Here is a 20609-nt window from a genome sequence, read left to right on the forward strand (position 1 = left end):
GATCCAGATGTGGCATCTCAGCTACCTCTCCAGCACCATGTCTTCCTGAATGCCAGTATGCTTTCCACCATGACAGTAATGGACTAAACCTCTGAAACTGTAAGTCAGCCCCAATCAAATGCTTTTCTTTATAAGAGTTGTCATGGCCATAATGTCTCTTCACAGCACAGAAATATTAACTAAGACAGAAAAAAAACCCACCAAGATCTATTAAATGTATAGTAGGTATATCTGTGTTCTTAAGCTGCTCCATTCCAATCCCAGAATCTCTGACTCTTCTGTAACCTCACTGCCACAATCATGTTCTATAATACTTCACAATTTTAACATCAAGAATTATCTAGCTGGGTCTGGTGAAATCTAATGAGCATTTCACAACAGAGTAGTTTCTTTGGCTGGAGGTTGAGGCAAACTCATTTATGGTGGTTTGAGTAAGACTGATCCTCATAGGACCATATACTTAAATGCTTAGTGGTCAGGGAGTGACACTACTTGAGAAGGATTAGGAGGTGCAGCCTGGTTGGAGTAGGTGTGGCCTTGTTGGAGGAAATATGTCATGAGGATGGGCCTTGAGGTTTCAATAGCCTAAGCCAAGCCCAGTATCTCTCTTCCTGCTGCCCGTAGATCTGGATGTAGAGCTCTCAGCTACTTCCTGCATCCTGCCTTGCTTCTCATCATGATGATAATGGACTAACTCTCTGAAACTGTGAGCAAGCCCCAATTAAATGATTTTTTCATAAGAGTTGTGGTTGTCTTAGTGTCTCTTCATAGTACTAGAACAGTGGCTAAGACATCTGTTGGCTTTGGAGCATGATGTCTAAGATGGGGAGCAAGTGTCCCCTGCAAAGCATTATCCAAGTCTCAGGAGCCTGAACACAATGCGAGTAACTTTCAGCAAGAAAATGCACTTCAGACCCACAAACACACGGACCCATATCCTGCTGACACCTGAATGAACTTGGAAGTGGATTCTTCTCAGAGACTCCAGATGAAAGGCCAACCAGTGACTGCCTTGATTTTGACCTTTCCTTTTGAGACTGAGACAAAGAATCCAGACAAACATGCCCAGACTAATGAACTGAGAGATAATGAATGGGTTTGGTTGTAGGCTTGGTGTGTAGTGATTTGTCATGCAGCAATAGAAAGCCACAGAAGGCAGACATTCATCAACCAGAAAAAAATTGGCTGTTATAGGTGGTCAGTGGTGGCCTACTGGAAGGGACTGGTGGTGAGACCCAGCTAATCCCCCTTCCTTAGGTACACCTTTGCTCACTCACAAAAAGAAAACAATTTAAACACCTCATTTTAAATGTCAGAACTACAGAGAACACAAATCATCTAGTAGATCATTTTATCAATTCTTTTAAAGCAATAAAAGTGGCATTATGGACCAGACCTCAGGAGGGCACAGGCACTGACCTATGCCTCTAGTTTCTCAACATTGAACGGAAATGTTCAAAGTCTGGGACCTTAGAAATGAGCATTAAAACTTTATGGTAGGGATCTGGAAATTCATATGTGCCTGTGCTGTCTCATTTGCTTAGCCTAGGTGGAGCATTTCCCGCATATCCATAATGTAATAGGCAGGAGGGACTCTGAACAGGGTTAGTTCTGTTATCTTCAAGGAGTTTGTGTCTGACTCCATGAAATTTGGGGAAAGAGTGGTCAAGGCAAGCCTGAGAGCTTACAACACCAACAGCCTTCTCTCAGTCAAGGGGGAAGGGTGGACTTGATGGGGAAATTAGGGAAGAACTCAGGGAGATAAATAATACTGCATCCAGCTATAGGAGATAAGTAGAAAGATAGGAATGGTCCAGACCAAAAAAGGAAGAGCATTTTCAAGAACAACTCTGAGCTATAAAAAACATCATGATCAGTGCTCCTATCACAGTTCCTACCCCTGCTGATGGGCACCAACACTTTCCACCCTGTTAACGCCACTGGTGCCAGATTGCATCCTTACCGCTGAAGTCGAATTTCTCACACATTGTCTCACAAACGCTTTTTTTTCCTTTCCTATGGACTCTATTAGGATCCAACCTCCTCCATTCTTTACCATTCCCTCAGGCCATTCTAGGATGCTCTACATCACTCACAGACCCATGGCTTCCCCTATAGCCACTCCTTCCCTTTCTTCCCCATCATTCCAAAGGCACTAATCATTAAGGCACTTTAACCTAAACCTGTAAAGCGTACTTCCCCCCTAAATCCATCAATCTCACCTTCTCAGTGCCAGCCCCGGGCTGAGTCCTGAACCCCTCAGAGGGACTTCAGATATGACTGTTGGCTCTGCCCTGGTTTCCTGGCCTCTCTCCTTGTCTTCAGTGTCCCCACACATTCCAGGTCATTTCATTTCCCTGGCAGCTTACTTCTGGTGGTACTTCCACCCCAGCAGTCCAGTGGAGCACAGTCTGAAGCTCCTTTACGTGGTCCAAGAGTCTGATGAGACAGTGTCAGCCAGGAGTTGGGCTCTGGGAAGTGGAGAAAGTGATGTTTGGCTTGTTCCTTACCAGTTACTATAACTTTAATATCCTCAAGGGACTGTGGGATGTGGGTGTGGTATGGTAAAGAGAGAGAAACCAATTGGGCAGGAGGTTCAGATTCCCAATGAGAACACAATTATGAAGCAAGACAGTGGTTCCCCATATCATCATCCTCAGAGAAACTTTCAGTACATGTTCTTCTTTCTCGTTTGCTTATGAAAAAGAAACTCACATACCTGCATTCATGGATTTTCACCAACCTGCAGAGGTAACACTTGCTACCCGTACAGTCCTCTAACGTCAGAAAGATGGCAAGTATGACAAAGAGGGAGGGGAACACGAGCCCCACCCAGGTTAATGTTCCCTGGGCGATCCCTGTTCTGGGCAGCTGATGGCTTCAAACCCAACAACATTTTTGTGGAAGAAAAATTAAACTGCAGAATGATCTAGTAAAGTGAAAGGTCAGGGGCTGGAGAGAGGAAGGGAGAGCGCCACAGTCCACTGCTGTGAGAGCTAGTCCTGCAGAGAAGGATGATAGCACTGCTGAAGGTCAAATCTGGACAGCCCATCAGTGTCAGTGACACTGTGGAGGCCATCAGAGTCCCTGAAAGATGTGTAGGGAACCGGCATGGGTCTGATAATGAAGTGTAACCTGGTACAATTATAAGGACAAGAATAACATCAATGGCCTCTGTCCCCACTCCCCCCGGGTCTTGAAGGCTAGAGTGACATCTCTACACTCCAGCAGAGGATGTGGAATGATGAATGAGTCTACAATGCAGTAGCTTTTGCCCACTGAGAAACCAAATGAGGCCTCAGAGTCAAGTATGAAGATCAGGCTAAGTTTTATACTAGGTCAACAAGTAGGTTTGGGTGTTGTTTTACATGGTGAGTCTTAATGTGTGCCTTTAAAGTGTCTAAGTAGGATTTGTGTGTCTATAAATGTTTGAGATCTATGTAGGTCAGAGTGGTAGAAGAGGTAGAAATGGTAGAGGTGGAAGTGGTAGTGGAGGTGGTGGTGGAGGTGGTGGTGGGGATGGTGGTGGAGGTGGTGGTGGAGGTGGTGGTGGAGGTGGTGGTGGGGATGGTGGTGGAGGTGGTGGTGGAGGTGGTGGTGGAGGTGGTGGTGGAGGTGGCGGAGGTGGTGGGGATGGTGGTGGAGGTGGTGGTGGAGGTGGTGGAGGTGGTGGTGATGGTGGTGGAGGTGGTGGTGGAGGTGGTGGTGATGGTGGTGGCGGAGGTGATGGTGATGGTGGTGGAGATGGTGGTGATGGTGGTGGAGGTCGTGGTGGTGGTGGTGGTGATGGTGGTGGTGGAGGTGGTGGTGATGGTGGTGGAGGTGGTGGTGATGGTGGTGGAGGTGGTGATGGTGGAGGTGGTGGTGGAGGTGTTGGTGGAGGTGGTGGTGGTGGAGGTGGTGGTGATGGTGGTGGCAGAGGTGATGGTGATGGTGGTGGAGGTGGTGGTGATGATGGTGGAGGTGGTGGTGGTGGTGATAGTGGTGGAGGTGGTGGTGATGATGGTGGAGGTGGTGGTGGAGGTGTTGGTGATGGTGGTGGTGGAGGTGATGGTGATGGTGGTAGTGGTGGTGGAGGTGATGGTGATGGTGGTGGTGGTGATGGTGGTGGTGATGCTGGAGGTGGTGGTGGAGGTGGTGTAGGTGGTGGAGGTGGTGGTGGTGGTGGTGGAGGTGGTGGTGGTGGTGGTGATGGTGGTGGTGGTGGAGGTGGTGGTGGTGGTGGAAGTGATGGTGGTGGTGGTGATGGTGGTGGTGGTGGAGGTGGTGGTGGTGGCGGAGATGCCGGTGGCAGAGGTGGTGGTGGTGATGATAGTGGTGATGGTGGAGGTGGTGGTATTATGTTACCACTTCCTAGCTGACTAGCACATATACATTTAGAAGCAAAGTCACTGAATTACATACAATTCTAAAAGTAGTCACCACTTTCTCTGTAAGTTTGGAGAGTTAATTCTGTCATGTCTTCTCTCAGTCACCTTTCAAGATATTTCAGGAGGAAGATGGGAAGGGAAAAAATGAAGACAGGGTCATAGTCCCGAGGAATGGCATAACTTTGACTTGTCTGTCCCAGCATTCCTGCAATCATTATCTCTTATATAGTCCTTCAATGTACTCAATCCTCCCAATGCCAGTTGCCTCTGACTTCCCACCTGTGCAAATGTGATACAGCTTTGTAATTAGAAAACTGCCCCACCCTGGAAGCATTAGCTTCCCCTTCCCCAGCCTGTCTTCATTCCTTCTGAAGCCATCTTCCCTTTCATTGTTTATGCTCTCTGGGCATCAAAGGCTGAGTCTCGGCGGGCACAAAGAATGAGAATTGATAGAGAAGATGAAGAGAAACAGGAGAACCAGCCTGGCAGGAACATGGGATCAGATAAGGATGGGAGCAGAAACAACAGAAAGGGCTCCCTTTACGGAACACAAAAATGGCTTTTGTGCGGAGCAGTCACTACCGGGGGTTCAGGAAGTAGCCTGGCTGGCCTGTTTTCAGGAATTCCAGACCGTGCTATCGAGTGCTCTTCAGCCTAGTTTTCTACTCAGCTGTCTTTCTCCCTGGGCATCGGGCTGCACAGTGGCACAAGCTGGGAGGCCCCGCAGCAGGTGTCTGTGAGAGAAGGAGGACATATGGCCATCAAACAAGTCTCACCATAACTCAGGTAGCTTCCGCTGATTGTTGGCTGTCCTGTGCCTGATACTGCCTAGGAGTCAGGTTTAATCAGGGGCCCCTGCGCCAGTGTCACGTGTATAAAGAGACAGGGGAAGCATTCATTTGCTCAGGAGATAATCACCCGGCAGTGGTGTAGGTACCAAGAACCTTTAGTTTACAGATGAACTTCCACCAAACTTCGAGCAACTTTTCATTAAGATAATGTATCTAGGCTCATGTTAGCTGGCAATGCTCAGATTCTACTTCCATCCCTTTCTTTGCTCTGTATCTATATGGAACTCTGTCTATTTCTCTACAAGGGCTGTTTTGTTTTGTCACGAGGATTAGGAGGCAATTCTTGAGATGTTTAGGAGTATTAATCTGGTTACTTGAACAGCTATTTTAAAAACCATATAAATAAAGTTGTTTTTCTCCCAGAATAACAAGAGATGAAATACCTCCACACATACTTCACTCTGATGTCTCTTTTGTTGATCTCCTTTTATGAGTTTCCAAGGGACATTTCGTTGGCCCCAAAGTCAAGGTATGCATTTTTAGGCCTGTGGGTCCGTGGGACACACTGTAATTGGCTACATCAAGATATCCAGCTTTGATCTGTAGTGTTGTCCTGGTTTCTAGGGGCTAGTCTTCTAGCTCTGAGTATATGATTTGGTTCTGCAGCTAAGCTGAGCTCTGGGTGACAGGGTGGGGTGGGCTGTCTCTCTGCCTCCCATTTATTTGCATGGGAGATCATCATCACGGAACCAGAGGTTTTGTGGTCTCCACAGTGCGACCTATACCACTGTCAGCTGATTATCTCCTGTGCAAATAAATGCCTTGAACAATTTTCACAACTTCTCCAAAGAAATATGCAGTGGGATTCTAGACAAGAAGTTCCATCTCAGCACCCAGGGGATTTGGCAAAGACAACACCGCACGCATCTTTCCTGTGTCATATTCTCCCACTCGGAATCCTCCTATTCCCAGAACAGCCTGCAATCCTTTCTCATTCCTTCTGCATGTGAGTTCTCAGACAGCTGGCTATGCCCTTCCAACACAGTCTCACTATCACCTGCTTTCCTCTGCCCTTCATCCTTAACCAGTCAGGATTCCAGAGGTCAAAGCTATGTGTGAGGATGCTGCAGTTGCCTGGTTATGTAAATGCATGTAACAAGCCAGAGGGCATGTAGGGTTAGGCCAGCCAGACTCTACTCAGTCTCTGAATGTGCCATGACACACAGCACCTCCTTGGTATAGTCAATTTTCTTGTAATGTTTATGTTTGTCTTATTGCTGTCCTCTGCGGTTACAGGGAATTTTGTGTAGCTATCGTCCCTGAGTTTCTAGCACCTTCTCTGCCTCCATTTTAGTGCCTTGTAGTGGTCCATGATTTGACATCTCTTAGAAGTTTTATATGTACCCACACCCCCCTGGATTTCACACTCTGCTTTTTGGTTTTCTTTTGTTTTCTATCCAGCTCTTCTTTCCAGACATATCTTCCATTGCCACCCCTCGGAGTCACATGTGATAACCCACTTTTACCACTCTGCCTTGACCTGTACCAGTCACCAAAAGTCAGCTATCTTCTTCCTGCTGTTGCCCTTGTCCTGCTTGTGTTGCTTGAAGCTGTTCTGTAGTTTTGTTTTGCTTTACTTGAGTGCTTTGCCAGTTGTAAAAGGAGAGGCTCCATTTTATAGCCTCTATGCAAAGCAACCCTATTTGAATTTTTCCTCAATAACTGTGGCCTATCTTCCTAGTCATCTCTAACTTCTCGGAAGAAACCAAAACCCATAGGGAAATTAGGTGATTCCCAAGATCCCTTAGTGAGAGCACCCTAGTCCTCTGACTCCCATTCCATGGGTTTGTTCCCTAACACTTCCTGTTGGCCTATTAAAAAGAAAAAATTATATTCCAGTCATTTATGTTAATTAGTCACTTGTTCAGGTGTCTGTCTATCCCCCGAGTAACATGATCACCTTCATCTGCCTTTAACAACACCAACAAATGCATACATTATCTCTAATGATGCCTTTGTGGGGTTTCCCATTTGTCAAAACCATGCACAGGGATCCCTTGATGTCTTTTTGGAAGAAAGCAGTGAGTTTTAACCAAAGCTTTGACTTCGGGTCATGTTCAGCTCCTGGGAACAAGGCTCCAGTTCTCGCCTTCCCACACTCGCCACCCCAACTTCAAAGAAGTTCTGCAGATGGGCCAGTGCCACCACAGGGCCGGTCAGGCTTTCCGTCATCATTTCTCTGAAGCTCACAGTTTCAATTCCCCAAATAGAGAAATGAACTGAATAAGCATTAACAATCTAATCTCTCCACTTCTTTGAAAATTGTAAACTAGCTGGATTTTTCTCTCATGACTGGTAATAGCCACGAAGAAACCAATCAGGATTCTTTCTCTTCAACATTGCCAGTGTGCATCATCCGGGAAAGCTTCCCTTATTGGAAAATAAAATGGAGAGAAAAGTCATATTAGAGACTAATGAAGTCACACAGCATTACTTTCATTGCTTAGTAACCTCCTCCGGGAAAGGACAGTTTTCTTTAAACAAATCTTTAGGATGTACACTAAGGGAAATACATTTTTTTAAAGCCTCGAGTTATGAAACCCTAGTGATAACTTTACTTTTTAAAAAATCTTACAAATTTTAAAATGGAAAGGCAGTCTCATGCCTCATTCTCCCGATTACCTGTAGCTTCACTCATAAGCCCATGGACTGACCAAGACTGAGAAAAAGAAAGAGGCCATCATCTCCAAACACATGAGCATAGACATGGGCATTTCTAAAGACATCAAGATAACAGCTATAGCCACAGCGCCCGATGGGCAACATGGTCTCCTGCAGAGATAATTTCACACAGTGACTATGCAGACAGTCCAGATTGCCACTCCAACTAGGCACCACCCAAAGAAGACATGAGTGAGCCAGGCTAGTCTCAGAAAAACAGGCACAGCTTGTGGTGACCTCAACAGTCCCCAAAGAGTTGTCATAGAAGGACTTGTGTGTGTGTGTGTGTGCGTGTGTGTAACCAGGCAGAAATGGCCATTACTAAATATGTAATATAATTTAAGAACTAAAAAAAGCCCACTTCAACCCAGCCATTTTTTTTTATGGACTTACCAGAGTGTGTGACCAGACCACAAGAGAACCTTCCTGTGTGCTGTTTACCACATGCACACGTCCTTGGGTCTTCTGGCAAGTAAAGAAAATTAAACCGATGCAGAAAACAATTCCCTCAATCAAAGACCCAGAGAACTGGTGAATTTGAAAGGAAAGATAAATCAACTAGCAACTTTACATTCATAGCCTAATTCGAGACGGAGACTATCAAGGGGGAAATCTCGGAAACAGGAAGTGATAATTATAACTAGAAAGTATTGAGGGGAAATTGGAAGATTGGACAAAGCTTAGCAGCTGGGACTAATGATTATTGTCATGGGGGTGCGGAGGGGGGGAGGGCGTTCACCCAGCAACTATAAATGGGTGTGCAATGGGGACTGAGCTTCCTAAGCTGATTCTGCACTCAGAAGCAACCACAGTAAAATGCAATAAAATTCCCATCCTTCCAAGAGGGAGATGGGGCGGAGTGGGGGGAGATACACATACCAGCAAGAAATCATAACACAGGACAAAGGTCCAAGTTTAAGCCACTCAAATAGTTCTGTATGCTAAAGAAAGAGATTAATGTAAATATTTGCACAGTGTGCTTAAATGTGAAAAATTCCAGCAGATGTACACAAAGCTGAGAAGTAAAGTAAGTCGCATTGGCTTCTCGTGGAAAAATATTCTTTTTTCATACTCAAAAGCAAAGTTACAAACCATGTGAGAAAATGAATGACTAGGAAATACAACCGAAAGGAATAATGGACACCACTAAATCATAGCACAATCTTAAGTCTGTAAAGTAAATGTTTAGAATGTTTTCGAAAATATGGGAAGAAATGGAATTCTAGCGCAAGAAATTCTACTATGAACGAAGGAAAATGTTGATGTGGGAGTGTCATATATCAATCTGTTGATTTCATTGGTTAAGCAATAAAGAAACTGCTTGGCCCTGATAGGTTAAAACATAGGTGGGAGGAGTAAACAGAACAGAATGCTGGGAGGAAGAGGAAGTGAGCTCAGAGACACCATGCTCCCCTCTCCCGGGTAGATGTGATAGCTCTGCTCTCTGAGGCACACGCGATGAAGCTCCGACCCAGGATGGACGTAGGCTAGAATCTCCCTGGTAAGCCACCTCGTGGGCTACACAGATTATTAGAAATGGGCTAGTCCAGGTGCGAGAGTTAGCCGAGAAGAGGCTAGATATAATGGGCCAAGCAGTGCTTAAAAGAATACAATGTCCGTGTAATTATTTTGGGTTTAAGCTAGCCAGGCGGCCGGGGTGCTGGGGACGCAGCCCCGCTGCTCCTATTACAACAAAATGTATTCTAGAAATGCCAGAAGAAAACTATCTCCTCAAATATGGAGACGGTTCCTTCGTCATATGTAAGAGCCATTTATGTTTCCAAAGCACTAGTATTAGGATATAAAGTAGAATGTGCTCTTTAATTGATAAAGACAAGCTTTAGTGTTGTAAATAGTAGGTCCAAAGAATTTCAGTTTCCAGTGTAAAATCTGATCCTTCTTCAGTAGCATACATCCTTTCAGCCAAGAACAGAACAAAAAAGCTGGGCAAACTGGGAATAGTAGCCCTCCCTAGATCTGTCAGAAAGTGAGGTCCATGTGCAGTCAAGCCTGGAGGTGCAGGTGGCTTACCAAAAGCATAAACAATGCATGCGAACATGAACTTAGTCCATTTTAGAAGTAGAGGCAACCCAAAGAAAGGCATGAAGATAAAGGGCTTTTAGTGTAGCAAAATAATTAGGATCCCTTTTCCTACTGTTCTTCAAAGTTTATCTCCTATGCATCAGAGTGAAGTATAGACTATAACACTAATAAATGAAATCACTGGAAAATATGTCTCCCAAAATTACACTAGGAGATACTTTCCTAACAATAAAATTTAGAAAGAAAAAATATAAAAAAATAATGACAATGATTTAAAAATTATTCTTTTTTTTTAAATTTATTTATTTATTAAGGATTTCTGCCTCCTCCCCGCAACCGCCTCCCATTTCCCTCCCCTTCCCCCGATCAAGTCACCCTCCCTCATCTGCTCGAAGAGCAATCAGGGTTCCCTGACCTGTGGGAAGCCCAAGGACCGCCCACCTCTATCCAGGTCTCCTAAGGTGAGCATCCAAACTGCCTAGGCTCCCACAAAGCCAGTACGTGCAGTAGGATCAAAAACCCACTGCGATTGTTCTTGAGTTCTCAGTATTCCTCATTGACCTCTATGTTCAGCTAGTCCGGATTTATCCCAGGCTTTTTCAGATCCAGGCCAGCTGGCCTTGGTGAGTTCCCGATAGAACATCCCCATTGTCTCAGTGTGTGGGTGAGGCAACAGATGACACAAATAAGTTAAAGGGTGAACTGCTGGCTTTATACAGCAATATGTAGAGAAGATGGATTGCTATTCCGAATTTAATTTCCTATGTCTTATAAATAATGAACGGACTCTTTAATTTTAAGTTATAGATGCAGGTCAGATAATAGATAGAATTGTAGGGTTTGGGTAATTTATTTTACAGAAGAGAAAGCCCGAAAGATCAATAAAACTATGAAAAGATAGGCAATCTTTGTTAAGCCTTGAACATGCCTCCCTCTATAGCTCATATGGTGGGAACCGAGCCCACAGTGCACCAGTTGGAAAGTGGGGCCTGAGTGAGAGGGTTCTGCATTCACGTCTGGATCAGTGCCAAGGGTGCCCCTATAAGGGAGTTATTTTAGTATCGGCCCTCCCTCTCTTGACCTTTGGCATTCCACCATGAGAGGCTGCAGCAGGAAGGGCCATGCCTGATACTGCATCGTACTGGCAGACTTTCCAGCCTCCAGGATTGTAAACTACACAAAGCTCTCTTCTTTATAAGTTACCCAGTCTGTAGTATTCTGCTAAGCAATGGACAGCAGGCCAAGACATGATTACTCAAATTCAAGAAAATGCCAATGAGAACAAACTCACAACTTACAAATATATCAAAAAAGTTTGACAATAGAAATTTGGGAGAGATGTGTCAGCTCACTTGCATGTGAAGTATTAAAATAATGGGGCCATCTGGGAGACACAATGTGTGAATATTTGATAAACTAGAGCATGTATATAGCCAGAGAATTGCACAGTTAGCATAATGGATAGTTCTAAAAAAAAAAAATACATGCTACTCCGTGGGGCTGTGGAGATGGCTTAGTGGTTAAGAGCACTGGCTGCTCTTCTAGAAGATGCTGGGTTCAGTTCCCAGCATCGACATGGTGACTCACCACAGTCTGTAACTCCAGTCACAAGGGCTCTGACACGCTCCTCTAGGCTCCTGGGGCACTGCACACATGTGGTACACAGACATACATTCAGAAAAAACATCCACACACATAAAAATAAATAAAATCTCAAAACAGAAATACAGACATGCTAGTGTGGACACAGGGAGGCAGAAGAGGAATACGGTGATGGAGAGCGACAGAAATCAAATTCTATTTTAGAATGCATGACAAAACCGGATACATGGAATGCTAATTAGATTAAAAAATTAATAAATAAAATTAAAATCCCTACTTGTAAGTAAAGAATCATAAGGAGCGAGAATATAGAGCATTTACATAAATATTTGAACCACGCGAAGTTACTCTATGGTAAGCATCTATCCATGTTTATTTAGGAACACTTACAAAACGCAAATGGAAAGACTGCCAGCAGCTTCATGATACCCACTGTCTCTCTGGGGTGAGAAGCAGGAAAGGAGGGGGTTGCGGGCTCAATTGCTTAGTAAGATCGGTTGTGATAACAGCTTTGAAGAAGTGGGGGGTACATTAGCGTTACGACCTAAAGGCAAATTTCAACTGCCCACAGATCATTGATCAGAGATTGTCACATGACCCCGCAAAAGTGGCAGAGAGATAAAGTCCTCCCATGGCCATGTGGAAGAGAGCTGGAGATTAAGCACCAGAAGTCTCTAAGTCCCCATGTGGGAGCATCAGGGTTGCCGGTGGATCATTAATATCCCTTCATTTAATGGGAAACTGCAGCACAAGCTACACAATGTTAATATTCTTGGTGATAGGATCATGGATGTCTGTTAGATTCATCTTTGTCTAAATATTCCTTGGAAAGGGGAAAACACCTCTCATTCATTACTCCTTAGCACGAGTTGACGATCAATCTCTCAGACTGAGACAAAGAGAGAAAATGGAATGTATGTTGAAATCAAGCCACGGTAACTGAAAAATGTTGTGTCTTTTTCAAAAAAAAAATTACAATAAGCCTATTAAAATATGCTGAAAATGTTCTCTGTGATGGCCACTATCTAAACCTACTCCCCCGCCCCCACCTCCATCCCTTCAGTCAAATGAAAAGCATTTCTAAAGTACTCTGTAAACAGACATCCCAGTGTATTCGACACTTCCCCCAACTTTGTTCCTTCTATCAGTCTTGCTTAACTTACATGTGCAAAAACTGTAAAGCTTGTTCCAAACATCGGTGATAGTTTGGCAAGAAAAAAAAAGGCTAAAGAAAATCTAACCTCCTGTGGGACATTAGCACCAAGTAATTATGTGTACTGCTTTAACGGTAAATAAAGACACGGCATAAATAAAGACACGGCATTCTGTGTTTCTGCAGCCACAGGAAAAGATTTTTTCATCATTTTTCATGTGATCTTTCTCAGTCTTCCATGGCTGTCATTTCGTTTGATTCGCTGTGTGCTCCTGTACAGCAAGCAGGGCACCATGTAGCATCTGTGGTAAATAAATGAGAATTTCAAAATAGAGGAGGGTCTCTGACATGCCCCAACTCATACAAGATCAAAGCTGAGCTGCTCCCTGTCTAGATTTTAGGAGCTGGTCTCTTCTTGCTATGGCATCCTGCCTGGTTGGAACTGGTGAGATAGAGTTCATCATGCCTGTTTACCCCCTTTTGGGAGACAAGACTTAATCCAGGCCCATGCCATAGTTTAGGAGTTCTGGGAGAAGTGTGGAGGAAATTTGATACCTCGCCAATAGAAAACTGGCATGCTAGATATGCCACAGGCTGTAGACCTGCGAATCAGAATCAGAGAGGATATTCCTTCAGCATCAGGAGGATAAAAATACCATAGTTTGTGCTCCAGCTCTGTAGTTCACTTGCCTCCAGGAGGCCTCGAAACAACCTTCTCTCTCCTGGCCTCAGTTTTCCCAATGTGTCTAATGAAGAGATTAAATGAGACCACCTTCTATTCTGTTTCTAATCTCAAAGATGGCAAAATAACTAAATACATGTAATAAAAGGTTGTGTCCCCTTTCTGTCTGGGACCTCCCCTCCCCCTCCACACACATTAAATAAATGCACTGAAACCTGGATATGAACGAAATGCAAATCAGAAATCTGCATTTATGTATGAAAATACGAAAATCACCAGATTTTCTAAAAATCTTCCATCTCGTCTTGTATTAACAGATGGGACACAGTTTGATGGAGCCGATCAGATGAAGCAGCTGCCATCTTCGCCGCCACGCCACATGAGCGCCTCTAATGAGACAGGTGAACATCCAAGAGCCCAAGACGTGTGCCTCAAGAAACCACTGCTGCTCTGCCAGGGTCCTAGTGGGCCTTTTGGTGGGCTTGTCATCAGCGCTAAAAATACACCATGTGGGTAATATTTCCCCTAATGATGATGATGATTATTTATAGTCTGCCCAGCCCAGCAGGCTAGTGTCCCGGGAAGAACAAAGGATGCTCGATATAATTAAAACAAAGAAAATCTCGAGGTGATGGCAAAAGGGGGTGTTTCAACGTCAGAAGTAGGGACGGCTCTGTTAGATTTGATGAATTATCAATAATTGGGAGTTTATTTTAGGGTCACGCAACATTTGTAGGTGTATGTTTTGATGCACCCACAAAAAATGCATCTTCTTTTCTAGTGGAAAAAAAAGTTTGCATCACTCTTCTAGATTTGCATGTTTCATATCCTCATAAATAATTTGAAAGGGAAAGTCTCCTAATCTATGAGTCTTGAACATAGAGCAACTCAGATGAATTCTGAGGATGGTTATTAGGTATACATCATATTTCTAGTGTTGGGGATGCAGATGGTGTGTGTGTGTGTGTGTGTGTGTGTGTTATTTCTAAATTAAAATTCTGATGTGTGCTATGGATTAGAGTTCAGGAAAGACCTTATTACATTTTGTATGAAAGGGTGGGGGGATGCCTCACAAAGTTCAGAGGCAAAGAGGTGTGATGTAGCATTTTACTTTTAAGATTATAAAGACACTAGCAGGAAGAGCAACCAAGTACAGACAATAGATGAGCTCTGTCCTGGTGTGATTGGGAGCCATTGGAGGGTTTCAGTGAAGGAACTTCCACATCCAAGTTTCCTTTAAGATCGCCCGGGCTGCAGCGGGACAGCGGATTGAATGAAATAAGAATATCATTGGGAAACCATTCAGAAGCCATTACAACTCAAGTGAGAGTTGATAGATGGTTTCTAGTAGGTAATAGAAAGAAAACAGAAGGCAGTGATTGTGGAGACTGCTCAGTGCATAAGGCTTACTGCACAAGGGTCAGGACTGAGAGTTGGAACACCCAGAAAAAGGTGGCTAGTTGGACTAGCCTAATATGTGAGGTCTGGATTTATGTGAGAGGCCCTACCTCAAAATAAGGTGGAGAGGAATAGAGGAAGAAAACTAATAAGCATTTGGTGTAAACACACACGCATCCACACATGCATGCACACATACAGAAGATAACTGTAAATTGTTAATATGTAGAGTTCCCTGTAAAATTCAATAATCGAAGGCATTTCTCAAACAGTTAAAGACTTTTTGAAAAATGTTCAAATGGCCACTTACATGGCGATCGTTACATATATTCATATACACGTAGCATGACATATTCACATGTCAGCATGGCCTGCCAAGAAGCTCCATGGAGTCAGCCTCATTGTCTGTGGTAAGACTCCAAATGCTGTTTTCAGACCTGGACTCTTGTTTTCCAGATGCTTAAATTTGACAAAATCTCTAGTAGAAAGAGAAAGCACCTTAAACTATGTCTGAACTAAGTCTGTTCACTTGCTCATTAATATGTTTTTTGGGAATAAAAAACACATGAATGAAGAAGGAGGAGGAGAAAAAAATAAGAAAGAAGGAGAAGAAGGTGAAGAAAAGAAGAGGAGGGGGAGGAGGAAGAAAAGGTGACCGATTAAAGACCTGGTCCTCAACTGTGAGTCATAACACCTTTGTTTGGCTTTCATGACTATGATTCAGCTTGAAGACTTGAATAATTTACACCAAGCCTTAATTTTCTGAACTATAAAATGGGTACAGTCATAAGTGACCCCTACTTACCTGTTTGTAATGCCACGAAGATGACTAGGGTATGCCTTTAAAAATGCTTTAAGCCTTTGCTCAAAGCTCCCTTATGTGTCATTATTCCGTTGGTAGTGATTTTGGAGATCATGTAAGCTTTAAGGGTGGCAAGGTTGGGTCTCCTAAAGTAGGTGACTCATTGGTCAAAGGCACCAAAATTGATACCATCAGCAAATTTGGATTTAACTAGGCAGCCGAGGATTGAGGTCAACCAACCTATTGAAAGTACCAGAGGATTTGTACTTAGAAGAGAGAAGCTGTACTCTGAAGCCTTGAGAGTAGACACCAAAAGAATCAAAATAAATTTAGAATTGAAAATAAATACAATTACATTTCAAATCTGGTAGCTTGAGTGGCATCAGACTCCATGCTGGTCCTCATTAATTCTGTTCAGCACATCATAAACACTCATTAAATGTCAGTTGCATATACAATGTTATGATGAACACTTTCCCAGGTTTGGTTCAAGACTATGGGAAAAGAGAAGCATGCTAATGTCTTACTGCTGTCGGAGGAAAAAGAAAGCCTAGATCTACACACTAACCCAGTCTTTCAAGCTTCTGTAGTTTTCTTGACTTCCTGGCTTACAAATGTTCCCTCTCTTTTTTTAAAACAACTCTGCTGGCCTTGCCCCTTTCGGTCCCTGGGCTGTATAATGTTCTTTCTCCCTGACCACTATTTTACTCTGCTTATAGAAAAACTTGTTTATTGTCCCATTTTTTGGATGGATGGATGGATGGATGAATGGATGGATGGATGGATGGATAGAAGGATGGATGGTATAGGAGGTCATTCTGTTTATGTGTTACTTTCATTGATTAATGAATAAAGAAACTGTCTTGACCTTTTGATGGGGCAGAACTTAGGTAGGCAGAGAAGACAGAACTGAATTCTGGAAGGAAGAAAACAGAGTGAAGGAGAGATGCCATGGATCCTCTGCCTGAGACAGACGCTGGTTAGAATCTTGCCAGTAAGCCACAGCATTACACAGATTAATAGAAATGGGTTAAATTAAGATATAAGAATTAGCCAATAAGAAAATAGAGTCAATGGGCCAAGCAGTGTTTTAATGAATACAGTTTCTATATGATTATTTTGGGGCTTAGCTAGCTGGGCGGCCAAGACAAACCAGCAGTCTTACAAGCAGCTCAGAGGCACAAGCGGACCCCCCTTTCCTTGCGAGAGATGGATGGATGGATGGATGGATGGATGGATGGATGAATGGATGGATGAGTGGGTAGATAGATGATGTCTATATCTGCATGACTGGCTGTGTGACAGATGAAGTGTTTACTCCAGAGCTCCTTATATTCAGAGTTCAGGGCTCTTGTCAAATAATTGATAAGAACCAAACTGAGTCTTCTATTCCTCTGAAACAGTCAGACATATTTTCCCAACTTCATTAATAGATGTCTTCATTTTTAGCAAATATCTAAAAAAAAATAGACTGCTTTGAATGGTCCACTCTTTTAACTAGCTTCACTGAACGTTAACTTTTTATTGGATGTTTTCAGGGGTGCTTGGAAGTTATAAATACTGATAAAACATAAACCTTGGCCTCCCAAGGTCATAATCTAATTGAGAGTCATGTTTAGGATGCTCATTGTTTATGAACTTCATAACTGTGAATTTGTTTCCTTGTTAAAACTTATTTTTAGAGACTGGAGAGATGGCTCAACGGTTTAAAGCACTTGATATTCTTACAAAGGGCCTGGATTTGATTCCAGCACCCACATGAGCAGCTTATAATTGTCTGTAATGCCACCTCCAGGTACTCATTGCCCTCTTCTGGCCCCTGTGGGCACTGTACACACATGATACATATAAGATGAATAATATATATTAAAGTATGATTTTTTTAACACCAAAACTAATATGCTCAATATTTTTGAGACCTTTTTTTTTTTTTTTTACTGTCTTGCCTCAACCAAAAAAACCCTTGTTATCCTAATATCAGTACACGTTCCCAGTGACTGAGGTCATGGACATTGTCTTTTCAGCTCTCATATTGTGTCCATCTTGTGGGTTATTCCCTACTGCACTGAACTCATTCTATGCTTTCTGTTGACAGTTTCAGTGTCTAAAGTGGTCCTGAAACACAAAGCCTCATTCTGTACAATGGGTCCTCAACACAAGGGGCAATGATGCTTGGTAAGTGAAAACATGCACATTAGGTCTGCTCTGCACAGGTACAGGGACAGTACTGTTGGCGATGGAGTCAATGTCAGTGAACCAACAATACAGATAAATGGGATGTCTCTAAATAGAAACCACAACTGTTTGCTGATGTGTGAATGAAACAAGTAGAGGCTTATAGGCACCTAATCCCATGTCTCCCCTAGACGCTATGGTCCAGTTTGGGCCATAAGCTCAAATGTGGAGACTTGATAGAACACGGTTATTGTGAATAGGGAGAAATGACAGTTTGATCAACTGGTGCCCCAAGCACAGCTAAATGGGGGTGACTATGAGGGTATGAGGGCAACATTATGGAAAAAGTCATTACAGAGGGGTCGCTTTTGAACACAGTCTTTAAACATATGAGCAGGTCGATGGATGATCCTGGATGGCAGGTCATTCAAGGATGGGAGAGCTGTGTGTAAAGAAACGGGGATATGAAAGACCTGACCAATGGAGCAGCTGAAAGAGTGACATGTCAGTAAGGCAGGGGCTTTTAGCCACTACAGTTTCTTTGCATACTTTAAGTTATAGTTTTTGTATCAGGGAAATATGGAGGATGTCAGCTGTGAAAATTGGCTCAAGATGCATAATCAAATCTATTATGCTCCCGCTGAAGCCTGGCCCATGTTTCCGTAGAAACCCCTAGTTACACAAAGGGACCCTAGCCAGCCATTGGCAAGACAACTCAGCTGTCCTGGAGGTCACTAGAGTAATGTCAGAGGGGAAAGTACGATGCACTGCCTGGTGACAGCAATGATCTGGGACAGCAAAAGTACTGTTAGCTTGTAGCATATAGGAGAGAGGAGAGAGAGCACCCTGGGGAAAGGACACAGAGTTCTTGAGTCTCCACCCATGGAAGACCCTGCCTACCAGTAAGTCCGAACCTAGAACTCATTTGACATCCAGTACAATTCAGGGCACACAAGAGGACACCATTCTAAAAAAGTTTCTCTTAGCCTGGTAGTGGTGGTGCCTTGGATTCCAGCACTCAGGAAGCAGGAGCAGTCCAGAACTCTCTCTGTAGGTTCAAAGCCAGCCTGGCTACACAGTGAAACCCTGCCTCAAAAAAGGTAATTATTAATTAATTAATGAAAATAAAATAAATAAAAATAAAAAAGCTTTTCTTTCACAGTTCCAAAGCAATTGATATATGCCCACATATCAGCCTCATAAAAAAGGGGCTTCCTAAATCCCACCTTGTAGAAAACAATTCAAATGACAGATTAGCCTATTTTAAGTTTACACTGCGTGTCCCAAGGACCCTTAAGGAATCATTAGTTTCTCTATTAAGGCATGGAGGTGGGGAACTCTCCTCACTTGGCTTCCGTTTGCACAGCGCGCTGTCCTGTGGCATCTACCTTGTTCCTCTGTGTGAACTGTTCTTGGCCTATTCGCTGCCTGTTGAAAGCTAGGTCATCTCCTTTTAGCAAGACCCCCAGAAGTTAATTCTCCCACGATAAATCCCTTCTATTCTGGGTCTAGATGGGCAACATCTTCGTTCTAACCTCTTTCCTGTTCTGACTCGTCCTGGCCTGGGCTGGCAGCTTTTCTATGTCATCAAAGGCCTGCGACAAGTTCTCATTCCATCTTTTGGTAAAATTCCTAGCATTCGGTTGGTGTGGTCCAGCAAAACAAAACTTCACCACCCAAAGAGGATGTCCTTGAAGTTAATTGAATTAAGATAGTAAGGTTCACGTAAACAAGCATGCGCTGTAAATGAATACCATCGGGAATACAATCTGAACTTACTTGCCCCTAATTGACAGTTTAATTTCACTGTAATCTTTATTATGATAACTTCTGAACTTGTCATTAGTGTTACTGATAAAGTTGAAAGACTATTTCATCTGATTATCATGTCTTAGGAAACACTTAATTATTAAATTCCATACCAATAATTAGAAAACCCTATTATTTCATAAATGGGCTCAGCAATACTTACACAGGTACCCCTCAGTGACTGAAACAGAAACCACCGCCAAACACGCTGAAGTGAAATCTCAAACATCCAGTTATCTCTGCTCACCAACATGAGCTGCACTACTAGAGACGGAGGGTGTAAAATAAAAAGTCTGCTCAGCTTAGAAAATGCTAGTGCTCCGGGTATGAGTGACAGCTGGGTCTGATTCATTCATGACCTTCCCTATGACGGCTGGCCAAAGTTGAAGGTAAAATAAGTAAAAGAAAAAAGAAGCTGGGATAGAGGGGTGTGTGTGTGTGTGTGTACGTGCGTGCGTGTGTGTGTGTGTATGTGTGTGTGTGTGTGTGTGTGCATGTGTACGTGCGTGCATGTACGTGTCTGGGAGAAACAAGCCAAGGCTAAGGTCATAGCGAGGAAAATATATCTAATAGAACCATACCAAAATAAATTGTTGGACTAACAATAGAGGTTAGTGCAGGGCAGGGGACCTTGGGAGACTGGTAACCCAAGGACTATTTCCAACTGAGAGAGTCTATTATTCTAGCTAGACCGTGCCTGCCCAGACCCTGTCTGAATTCTTGCCAAAACTGACCCCTAAACTCTACGAAGCAGTCCCTGGAGTCTGTCAGAGACACTTGCTGTCAGAGCCTCAGGGAGACTTAGGCAGAGCAAATTTCTTCTTGGGGACTCATACTGGCCTCAGGAAGATGACAGTGCCTGAGGACACTCTCCCTGAAGCTGCTTGGTTTGGTGGGCCCCAGGCTTTTTCTCCTGTCCACAGCCCACAAACCCACTATCTGAAGAAGCTATGGCAGACAGCACAGAGCCTGACACACTGTGAAGGTTTAATATTTCATGAATTTTAGAACGGTCTTCCCTGGTTGACTGAAAAAAGCAGTGGGGGGGGGGGTCTGCAAGGCA

This window comes from Microtus pennsylvanicus, chromosome 8, assembly GCF_037038515.1.
Source record: "Microtus pennsylvanicus isolate mMicPen1 chromosome 8, mMicPen1.hap1, whole genome shotgun sequence".
Lineage (NCBI taxonomy): Eukaryota > Metazoa > Chordata > Mammalia > Rodentia > Cricetidae > Microtus > Microtus pennsylvanicus.